Source organism: Mastomys coucha, unplaced genomic scaffold (genome assembly GCF_008632895.1).
Source record: "Mastomys coucha isolate ucsf_1 unplaced genomic scaffold, UCSF_Mcou_1 pScaffold7, whole genome shotgun sequence".
Lineage (NCBI taxonomy): Eukaryota > Metazoa > Chordata > Mammalia > Rodentia > Muridae > Mastomys > Mastomys coucha.
In genome coordinates this window covers 26,063,410-26,074,217 of record NW_022196913.1, presented here as the reverse complement: position 1 = coordinate 26,074,217, position 10,808 = coordinate 26,063,410, and positions in this window count along the sequence as shown.

Here is a 10,808-nt window from a genome sequence, read left to right as displayed (position 1 = left end):
TCAGAAATCTGCCTGCCTCTGCCTCCCAAGTGCTGGGATTAAAGGTGTATGCCACCACTGCCCGGCAACATCAAACTTTGTATCTGTGTCATCATAGTCATTTTATTCATGAGCCCATGGGTAATGACGTGGGTGACAGAGGAAAGTTGCCTGGTAGTGCTCACAGGATAGGTCATGCTATTTACAGAGGGCAAAAAGGGGCTTGTACACACAGATAAGCATTGGAGAAGCCAGGAAGTTAAACACACAGCTTACTTCGTCAATGAAATGAGGTGCACAGCTGCTCTTCCTGGAATGCCAGGGATGATGGGGTTTTAAACCTGGTGATTCTTTGCTGTCTGAGGAGAAAGACTCTGTCCATATCTCCCAGAACTTACTTATTCCAAACAGTATCCTTTCCTCTTAAAGCCTGAGGTTACTTTTAGGCTATAAACCCCATTCTTATGAGTGATGTTACTCGAGCTTTACAACAGCCTAAGTGACTTCATTGTTATTTTAGGGCCAGGCTAATCCTGACTCTCATGAGGCATTCTTTTTACCTCAGTAATTTTTAACTAGATCTTTATCTAGAACATTGCTTCTAAGTCAACAAGAAACTATCTTGTTTCCTGAAGACACGTGTTTGTTTCAAGAACTTCAATGTAAACATGTTTTAAACTTTGTGCTACTCATAGAGCTAAGTTACTTGTTACCAGAATACTTTTACCCAAAATTGTGCTGTGCTTAAATATAGATAAAGTAAAATAATCTGGACCAGACTCTAGAAGTCCTGGTCCAACAACAGTTACAATAAAATCAGGTTGAGCCATTTTTTCTGCCTGTTCACAACACCTATCCACTGAATTACTAACAGCTCTACTGGATTTACCTTTTAGTGATTATTCAACATGAAACAAAAATATCTGGTCCCCCCCCCCACCCAATTCACAGAGGTCTGTCCACATACTTTCCCCCCAAATATCATGGATTTCCTAATCAAATTCCAAGTCTTTGGTCTCCTAGCTAAACCATTAGCCACACCTCAGGAACTGGTTACATAATTACACATCTGGTCATTTCTCTTGCAAAATAAAGTGCTTGACCAGTTAGCTCACTGCCCACAGTTATGCCCAGTGAGATTTCTTATAATACTAAGTTGCAGAATGTCCCAGGTAGAGAGTACAGTGCTGCAGCTGCCCACTTTCGGTTGTTGTCTGCATACAATGTGCAACCATGAATGAATGGAGACCGGAGACTTCTTTTTCTTCATCAGCTGATTCTAGAGAGCTGCTGGGGAGGTAGTGAGAGCAAAGGTCACCACATGAGTGATACTGTGGGTGCTTTGCTTTCTTCTTTATGGAAATCATCTGTGCATCTGGGTCCTGATAGCACATAGAAAACTCTTTCACTGGACGATGGAGTATGGCCGTGCAGGGCCACCCCTGGGTGTTGATCAGTCAGATGACTTCACTTCATCCTAGGAACTCAGTTTGCACGTGAACTTGGTGGCCCATGGCTGAGTGGTCACTTTCCACTACGACTCATTAGAAAGCTATGATGGTTAATTTTGGTCATCAACTTGCAGGACCTAGAATCACTTGGGAGACAAGTCTTTGGGCATATCTGTGAGAAGGTTTCTAGATTAGATTAGTGGAAGAGGATAGACCCACCAAAATGTGGTCAATACCAATCTATAGAATGGGTCCCAGGCTGTATAAAAAAAGAGAAAGCCAGCTGGGCATGAACATTCATTGCTCTCTGCATTCTGAGTATGGAAATGGTGTGGACAACTACCTCCTGTCACCATATCTTTCCCACCGTGATGGAGATTGCTGTTTGGGAAGAGAGGCCCTTGGGCCTGAGGGTGTTCAATGCTCTAGTGTTGGGGAATGCTAGGGTCGGAAGACAGGAGTGCGTGGGTGAGTGGGGGAGCACCCTTATAACGCAGGGATGGTGGGGATAGGATAGGGGGGTTTCTGAAGGGAAGACCTGGAAAGGGGAAAACTTTCGAAATGCAAATAAAAAAATATTGGCTGGGCGGTGTTGGTGCACGCCTTTAATCCCAGCACTTGGGAAGCAGAGGCAGGTGGATTTCTGAGTTCGAGGCCAGCCTGGTCTACAGAGTGAGTTCCAGGACAGCCAGAGCTATACAGAGAAACCCTGTCTTGAAAAAACAAACAAACAAACAAACAAACAAACAAACAAGCAAATAAAAAAATATTAAAAAAAAATCGCAGGCATTTGATTTTACCAAATAGAGAGTTGGGAGCTAGATGTGGTGAAAGCCTGCTAGCTCAGAGAAGCAGAGAAAGCACCCGGCTGACCTTCCTACTTCACCCATATCCCACAAGGGACAAGCTCCTTCTTTTCCACCCTGTCTTAAATAGCCTTCAACCCACGGCTCTGGAAGTCAACTGTATCAGCACATAGAGGTCCAAGGGGCCTAGGGTATTTCTTGAGCTGTCAGGAGAATATGCTAGCATTGACCCTATGGTGATGGTTTGGGAGGGCATGGAAGATGCAAGACTGACTCTGAAGTCTTGTTCAGAGAACCACTGGGGTCAAACAATGTTGTGACAGGGTTAGAATCTCTGAAAGGATGCCCCTAAAAGAAGCTGTGAAGGTGAAATTTAGGCTGTAATAGAGGCTCTGGGGTACTGAGAATGCCAGGACTATGGGATATATGTCAAGAAAAGCTGTAGGCATAAAATGAAGCAGGCCTAAGAGAAAGGCTTTGTATGCTACAGGACTCAGAACTGCCGGAGCAGGCTGTTCAGTTCCATTGGGACCTAGGTGATTCTGCCCCAAGCCCCAGGTGCTGTACTAAAGTTGCAGGACTTGGTGTTTTCTGTGATGGATTTTGGTCTTACTTTGCTTTGATCTTTCCTGTCATGCATGCACTCCTCCCTTTTGGAATGTGAATGCTTATTCCGTGCCATTGCATATCAGAATGTTGCAATTTTATTTTGATTGTACAGGAGCTTACAGTTAAGAGATTGCCTGGATCTCAGAAATGACTCCATACTAATGATTTTGATAGTGCTGGTACTATTAAAGATAGATGGTGGGGACTTTTGAAATTGGACTGAGTATGTTTTGCTTTATGAGATGGGCATACCATTCTGATAACATGATGTTTTGGTGTCAAGTTGACAAGGGTAGAAGAATTGTGGTAGTTAAATCTTGATTGTCAACTTGACAGAATGTAGAATCACTTTGGAGACAAATCTCTGTACATGTAGTCATGTAATTCCTCCAGAAGACCCAAACAGCCAGTAGCTGGTGACCAAGCATTTGAATGCTTGAACAGCATACCTTACTGGATCTGTTGCAGCCCCTTCTTTTCTGGGTGCCATTGCAATCTAAGTCACTAGATTGTGGCTAAAGTGGCACACCTAAGTAAGGAATGTGCTGTGTGCCGCCTCCCAAATGCAAAAGGGCCAGGAGGTATCGGGTTTCTTTTTTGGTTCTAGGAAGGTCAGATGCAGTAACTTACTCACATCTCTAGGTTTCCCCAACATGTGTCACACCACTGGATTCCTAAGGATTCCATAGGTAAAAGGTTCCTAAGTTTTGGTTGGATGTGTTTCCCCACATCTGAAACACAGTATCTTTGCAGAAGATATATTTCTCACTCACCTGCTATGTCCATATACCATCATAATGGATGGACATATCAGTTACTTTTCTCCTCACTCTGATCAAATACCTCACAGGAAGCAGCTTAATAGAAGCAGAGTTTGTTTTGGCATATAGTTCAGGGCAAGCAGTTCACTGTATTGGAGAGATATAGTAGTGGGACCAGCTCCTGCTCCTGACCCTGATGGCAGACTGCTTGCTCACACCTTGTTATTATGTCAGGAAGCAGAGAGGGGTGGGGTCATCTGGCTCTTTTCCCCATCTTATACAGTGCTGTGACTAAGCCAGCTCAGTCAGTCAACAGGTTCTTCAGGGCAGGAGTGAAGATTAAAAAGAAAAAGGGCAACTAGTCAACACTGTAGCATGACCCCAGCCAGTTCTGAGACTGAAGCCGTTTTATTTTTTCCCAAGACATCTGAGCCTACTTCCCTGTCATAGTCCATAGTTAAACTCTTGCCTCAAGCCTACTTCCTTGTCCAGGCCCATTGTCAGATTCTTGCCTTAGCCTACTTCCTTGTCTTGGCCCAATGTCCAGTTCCGGCCAAGCGGCCCCAAAGCTCTCCACAGTGCTGCTCACATGACAGGAATCTCCTTCCCTCAGTTCATCTTCTCTAGAAATTCATCACAGATTCAGTGCCGTGCTTCACTGGTGCTCCAGGTCTTTCTCAGTCTAGCTTCGATAGAGCTATCATGTCATTTTTTAAAAAATTTTCTTTGATTAGTACAACTCTGCAAATATCAATTCTTTTGAATTGAACGCAGAGCTAAGCATATTGCTGTCCAGTAGACATATCTAACAGGAATTCCCACAGGTTCAGAGAATATTACACTCAAATCCAGCCTTCTTCCTGCCTGAGCTCTTTATCTTAATCTAGTCGTCACACCAACACACAGTGAGTCCTCACTCCCTCGTGTGTTTTTGAGATGGTCTAACAGGAAAGAAGCCTTTGCTCTCTAGAACCTAAGTCCTATAAGGAAGTCAGAAAGCACAAACAATGGAACACCCTGTGCATAAATGTCTCTTGCCTGTAATTCTAGCACTTAGAAGACCTAGGTAGGAAAATCCAGTTTCAGGACAGCCTTGTAGCTATGTATCAGGACCCTATGTTAAAAGCATATAGTGTGCACACACATATTACACAACACACACACACACACACACACACACACACTGCAGTGGGCAGTTCTGACAGCCAGAGTCCAGTAGAGCGGCCACTTCGGAACCCCAGAGACCCACTGAGCAAAGTAAATTTGTACACAAGGGATGGTAGGAGTTCGGTGATAAGCTCTTGAGACCAATGGCTCAGATTCAGCCCAGACCCTTCACAGCTGCCCTTGCAGGAGACGTGTGCTCTATCAGGCAGACAATGCCTCAAGCTCCCAGCATTCTAGCTGAACCTTACACACAGTCATCTGACCACAAGCCAGGCATGCCACGTCCCATACAATAAAAGGGGTGGTTTGCCCCCTCCTCACTCTCTTGTTCTCTTACTCTCTTACTCTTACCCTTCTCTAGCTCTCTTCCTCTTCCTCTCTCTCCTCTCTGCTCTTTGTTCTCTTCTCTGCCTTTCTCCCTCTCCATCCTTTTTCTCTCTCTCTTTTCTCTCCTTTCTTTCTCTCCATTTAACTAGCATATTTCTCCTTCCTACAATAAAATAACTCATTCATACATTGCCTCCTTCTTAATTAAGGTGCCATGCAGCAAACAAGTCAGCCCCGGGGGAGAGAGAGACCCGGGCCTCAGCAGCAGGCCCACTGCCTCCAGAGGGAGGGAGAGAAAGAGAGGGCCACAGGCAGGGCAGGCCACCAGCCTAGGCCCCCAGCCTTTGGAACAACACACACACACACACACACACACACACACACACACACACACACACACACGGTTACACACGGTTAGAATAGGTGCCATGTAAATACAAATAGATGTATATCTAGATGAGTCCTTAAATAAGGCAATTTCTATAGGGGAAAAATAGAAATAGATTAATAAAGCCTAGACTATGTATGAAATGCTACTTTCTCTCTCTTTTCTTTTGAGATGGGACCTCTATGTAGTCCTTGCTGAGCTTGCGATTTAGACCAGGCTGACCTGGAACTCACAGAGATCTACTGGCTCTGGGGTGCTGGAATTAAAGGTGTGTGTCACCGCATCCAACCCTGAGGTACTACTTTGTATAAGGCTGTTACAGAAGTCTTCCCTAAGCAGTCAGCATTTAAGCAGAAATACCATTTAAAATCCAAAGAGGGAAAATCCTGCATATGGTCAGAATGCGCGTGTGGCCCCCAAAGCATGGCAAAGCAGAAAGAAAGAAGTTGTTAGTGAGGGATTTCAACTGAAGACTTGTTTTTTTGTCTTTTTGTTTGTTTGGTTGGTTGGTTTTTGTTTTTTTTTTCAAGACTTGGCTGTCCTGGAATTCACTCTGTAGACCAGGCTGGCCTCGAACTCAGAAATCCGCCTGCCTCTGCCTCCCAAGTGCTGGGATTAAAGGTGTGCACCACCACCACCTGGCGACTTTTTTTTTTTTTAATTATTTATTTTATGTATGTGAGTACACTGTCACTGTCTTCAGATATATTTTCAGAGGGCATCAGATTACATTGTAGATGGTTGTAAGCCACCACGTGGTTGCTGGGAATTGAACTCAGGACCTCTGGAAGAGCAATTAGAGCTCCTAACCACTGAGCCATCTCTCCAGCCCAAAGGCTTGTTTTTTTGAGTACTTTAAAGTAAAGGGAACAGAAAAGGGTAGCACATGCTTATAATCCTAGCACTCAGCAGGCCTAGGCCGAGGATCAGCAGTTTACGGCTGTTAACTAACATGTCCAACCTGTGACCCACAAGCACCATGCCTTTCAGAAGGGGTCAGAGTGAAAATGAAAAGAAAAAAAAAAGAAATAAGAAGAGGACATGACTACTAAAATACAGACAAGATTTTTATTGTAGATTTAAGGGAGAAAGCAGGCAGAGGGGGAGAGTCCTGTATCAACATAGCCACAGACTAAACCAGACCTTGAGAGGAGAAAGAGGGAGTGCACACCCCTCCCCACCCCCATCCCCACCCTCACCACCAAAAGAGGCAGCCAAGAGACCAGTGTGGTCAACGTGTTTGAGTTATTTAGGGATGAGGCTGGGGGAAGTGAAGAGAAGGCCAACCCCTAGGAGGGAGAAGTTCAGGGTAGGGGGTGGGGTGGGTGAGAAGTGCTGCTGGTACTGAATAGGATTTGTCCCAGGTTTCTTTGAGACCTAACACGGAGAAGCTTTGGAAGAGGAGTAGGGAAAGTGGGTTAATGGGAACAAAGTAGAATAATATATAGTTTATATGCTAACTTTAAAAATCATTTTTAAAAAGTTAGCTGGGCATAGTGACTCTTGTCTTATAATGCCAGTACTTTAATGGCTGAAGCAGGAAGATCAAGGTGAGCTCAAGGGCAGTTTGGGTGGCAGAGTGAGACTTTATTTCATAAAACTAAGAAAGCTGAACACCGTGAAGCATGTCTATACTGGCAGCACCAGATGAGGAGGAGGAGGAGGAGGAGGAGGAGGAGGAGGAAGAGGCAAGCCACAAGTTGAAGGCTGTTCTGGTGTACATCGTAGGTTCAGCTATCACAAGATCCCTGGTCAAATAGCTAAAATCAAATACTGACAATGGTAAGTGCTGGCTGAGCTGGATATAATATGAGTTCTCATAGAATGTTTAGAAGCATTTTGCAATGTTAAATATAGATATGTATCTTACAACCCAGTAATTTCTTCTGTCTGCCTGTCAATCTGACAAACAAGTGCTTATGTTCACCGAAAGTCATGTGCAAGATCTATCAGGTAGTGATTTTTATGATAACTTGGGCTGGAGACAACCCAGTACTAAAATGGATAAGTACATTGTAGAAGATCTGAGAAGTGGAAGTTGATGAGAAAGAAGACTGTTTTTGTTGTTGTTGCTCATTTTTATCACAGGCCTGAACACCTAGCTTAGACAGTCTGTTTTTATAGTCATAAGCATAGACAAAGCCTATAATCCTAGCATAAGGAGAGGAAGGAGAATTGGGACCTCGGAGTCTTTATCTTTCGTGTACAGGTGTTCAAGGCTAGACCCAGGTGACTTCAGACCCTGTCACAAACAAGTAAGCATCCACAAAATGAACAACACTAATACAACCAACAAAAATCCATAAACAAGTAACACAAATTTCAGAGATAATATTGATTGAAAACAGCCAGACACACACAAAAAATTCAGATTCTGTTTGGTTTAAAATGCATAAAGTTATTAAATTAAAACAGCCACTAAAGATGATGAAAAGGCTCAGGATGTGGCTACCTTGTGGAAGGTACGGAATGAGAGGGAATTGGAGGTAGGACCTGTAAAACTCATTAAGTAGCACACACATTCAGGGGTTTTACTCTGTAATCTACTCTTAGTAAACAGAAAAATTGAATGAGAAAGAGATCTTTGGGTGCTCAATTAGATGATCCTAAACAATGTCATAAAAGCTAGGAAGACTCATATAGATGCAGGAAGCTTTGGCTCACCAACCTTGGGAATGTGGATCGATTCCCCAAGCACAGATCTTCCCATCGTTCTTTCTCCCTCCTTTTTAATCACACTTTTGACACTGGGTGGGTTACTACATTTTATAGCTTTTGTTTTGTTTTGTTTTGGTTTGGTTTGGTTTGGTTTGGTTTTTCGAGACAGCCCTGGCTGTCCTCGAATTCACTCTGTAGACTAGGCTGGCCTCAAACTCAGAAATCTACCTGCCTCTGCCTCCCAAGCGCTGGGATTAAAGGTGGGTGCTACCACCTCCCGGCTATAGCTTTTAAACTTATCTTTTATATTTCTTTTTTTTTTAAACTTAATTTTGTTGCCATTGTTTTTTAATTAATTTTTAAAATTGATTCTATTTTTAATTAAAATAAACTTGGATGGCCAATTAGGGGTCTTATCCTTTGGGAAGACTAATTCTACCTCTTTCACCAGTCTTTAATTTCACTAGTTCTTCATGTAGTGGTAGGGCCCCATAAGATTTCCTCCCTCCAAGTTGGTAGTCAGCCTGTGGGGCCATTGTTCAGATCTTGTTTAGGCAGCCATGTTGTTGAGAATTCATGGATGTAGCTTCTCTGCCACAGTCTAGATGGCAGCAGACTTCATGATCGGTCCTCTGACTCTTACCATCTTTCTCTTCCCTGTCCACGATGTCCCCGCGCTTTTGGTGTAGGGATTAGGGGTTGTGGGTTACAGATGCAATCCGTTGGGGTTGGGCACCCCCCCCCCGCCTCCGCCCCCGCCCCCGCTCCCGCCCCGCGCAGCCAGTTGTTCTTGGCACTTTGCCTAGTTGTGGCTTTCTGTAATGGTTTCTGTCTGCTGCAAAAAAACCCCAAACTTCTTTGGTGAGGGGTGAGAGCTACACTGATCTATGGGCGTAAAGATAAGTATTTAGAATGCACTTAGGAATTATACTGGCTTAGAGAAGAGACAATAGAAAGTTGTCCTCAAAGCTTAATGACTTCACCAGCGTGTGTAATTGGCTAGGCGACAGCAGTAGGCTAAATTTTCCTCCAGTTGAGGGGGTCTTAAGTCTGGCTGTTGGTTACTGCCAAAATATCGGCATGGCAGCTGGTTAGGACCATTGACTGCTTCCCTCCTTTGGTAACTTACATAGACAGCATCTTCTAGCGCTGTGAAGCTAGTTCTCATGGAGGAGGCTTTTGAGTCAGATCAGACACATTCCCGAGTCCTGAAGTACCGGCTGTCTTCTGCAATAGGGGCCTATTTTCAACCTTTGGAAGAGACCAACGGCAGCAGCAATAGCCTGAATAGTTTGGACAGTCTTTTGGATTTCCCTAACCAACAACTCAAAAAGAAATTTTTCATACCTGGTGCTGGAGTTTTTGTTAGTTTATGGTTCTTGTGGGAATCATTATCATCCCATCACCTCATCTGTTGTAACTTCATTTAAACACACACACACACACACACACACGCACACGCACACGCACACGCACACGCACACGCACGCGCGCACGCACACATACACATGTATGTAATTTTAGGTAAATATAAGATAATATGACCCCTATGTTTTTTCAAACAATCTTAGTATTATTTATCTCTCCTCTCCCATCTCCTGAACTGACCTCCCACCCCTTTTCAAGTAACCCCCCCCCCCCGTCCCCTGCACCTGCTTTTCTAATTTCCCCCTTCACATTACCTGTCCCCTGTGAATCCTGCCAGTTGTTTTGACAATAAAGTCAGCAAACACAATTTTTGTAATGGAATGTCTACAAAAGGAGCTCCAGACTCTAGGAAATTTTTGCTTCAAAGAAAGAAGACAGGGACAGTGTGAGAGAACCCATGAGACTGGAGAGACACAGAGACAGGTTTGATCTAGAAATGTTTGGGGCTAGACTGGAGGTGGTGGGATATAGACGTTTTCCCACCCACCTAGCCAGGGTCAAGCCAGGCTAGGCCAGTTACGGACTGGCAGAGCTTCCGGCAGCGCAGTAGTACAGGAACTGGCACTTGATATTACCCCGTATGTATGTGGTTAAATATTTCAGACACTGCGATGTAAAATGCATTGTTTGCCATTACAGAATGTACCTTGCTAAAGGGAAATTGAGATATCTTGAGATCTCTGTCATGTGACCTAGGAGGAAAAAAAAAACTTCCAAAAGAAGAACTAGCCCAAGGGTTAAACCGTTCTTTATCCAGGTTCAGTGTGACGGAAGAAAGGAGATAACATCTGTTAAGAGAAGTTGTTCAAACTGGATCACATTTGAAACCATGTCCGATTTTTTAGGACTTTTAAAACTTTTGTGGTTTAGCCCAAGCAAACTGCTTTTCGTTGGCCCTTGTAGTCTGCTTGCTTTCTCTTGCTTGCCCAGCAATAAACTTTGTGTAGAAGAATGTTTTCTGCAAACGGCGAGCATTTCTTTCTAGAGTAGAAGTGCCACCCGTCTGTCAGCTAATAAACTCTTGGGACTTTCCCACTTGGCGTTTATCCTCTCATTGGGTTTGGGCTCGGTGTCCAGGCCATTAGAACTGTAATTCTGTTGCCCTTTACTGATAGTTTTATGCTTCTCTGTCTGAGGGATAGAAAAAGGGCTGAATAAGCAGCCCTCCTGACTCCAGCTTTGGGCTCTTTCCTCTCTCTCTCTCTCTCTCTCCCTCTCCCTCTCCCTCTCCCTC